The following is a 1,441-nucleotide window of genomic DNA, read 5'->3' as shown; positions in this document are numbered from 1 at the left end:
CAGCCTAGAAGGGCACAGCTCCCCAGCTGGTCCTGTGCCATGTCCCCCACCCTCAGGACATCTCAGGTGGCACTTGGGGGTGCATTTAGAAAAGTGCCTCACCACTCCTGTGACCTCCAGGCCAGGTGAACTGTCTGGCATCCACTGTTTTTCTAAATATAGGCAGGAAACAGAGGAGATGTCTGGGGCTGTTGTCTCCAAGCTGTTCCAAAGTCAGAAATGGAAAAAGAAAGAATATTTCTTGATAACTGCTGGGCTCAGGGACCTGTTTGTCTTGGTTTCATGAGAACATAATTGAAAGCCAGGCTGTTTTCTACTTCATTCTGCAGTTTGGTTCATCCCTTCAGCCATAACTTCCCACAGCCCCTTTTAATGATGAGCACAAAAGCCTGCTTTTCAAAGAACAGCTTTTCCTGTGGTTTTGGCCCTGCTCCTGCAGAGAGAAGCCTCAGAGTAGTGCAAAACAAACACATCGGGTTCTGCCACGTGGGAACAGCCTCCTCCTGATCTCTTCCTTAGTTTAAGAATTTCTCAAGCCTCTTTTCACTCTCAGATGTGCTACAGAAGAGCACTGTGGAGGATCAGTGTTTCTTCCCTGCTCCAGAGCCCAGAGGTTGCCCTGTGGAGGTCCATAACCAAGGAGAAGTATCACTACAGGAGGCAAAACAACACAACACACACTGCTGTCCTCAAGGTGAAAGAAGGGAAGTTTATTTTCTGTCTCCAACATTTATAGATTTCCAAAAGTGACAGTGGGTTGGAGGGTGACAGTGCCACCTCTCCAATGACACTGGAAAAACCAACAGCCCAACAAATTTCTCCTCCTCCATAAAAGAATGCAAAACAATGAGTTATTTACAGAAAGTGTGTGAGAAAGTTCATGATAAGAATGTGAGCATCAGAAGGTTTAGAAAATCTAAAAACATCAGGGAGACAGACACGTCTCCCTGGAACGTGCAGTTGAGGGCTGCTGCCAAAGCTCAACCTGCAGATATTTATCTGTGGAGATTTTATCTCTAATGATACCCCCCAGCACTCTCATCTGAGCTGGTGGATGCTCTAATGCTTTCCATGCCATCCCTTTCCTGACCCGGGGATTGCTGCCACTCTTACTTGGTGTTTTCAAGCAGTCTGAATTCTCCAGAGAGTTGCAAGGCTGTTCTCATTTTCAGATGTTGGTTTTTTGGTCCTGATCTTGCCCCTGACAGTCTCACAGCTTCCCTCCAGGCAGGAAAACAGGAAAGTCCACTTTGTTCCAAGTGCCTGGGATAAACTTTGTGTTGAAAATGAAACTACACCGAGAGCACAGCCACAGCCCATCTGTGTCTGTCCCCAGAGTGAAATTTGGCTTTTCTGAGTCCACAAATCTTCCTGTGCCTTGCAAATAAACTTGACAGGGCGCCCTCCTTCATGTCTTCAATCTGATGGCAGATGCTGGTGT

This window comes from Serinus canaria, chromosome 1A (assembly GCF_022539315.1).
Source record: "Serinus canaria isolate serCan28SL12 chromosome 1A, serCan2020, whole genome shotgun sequence".
Lineage (NCBI taxonomy): Eukaryota > Metazoa > Chordata > Aves > Passeriformes > Fringillidae > Serinus > Serinus canaria.
Note: the sequence above shows the minus strand (reverse complement) of the source record.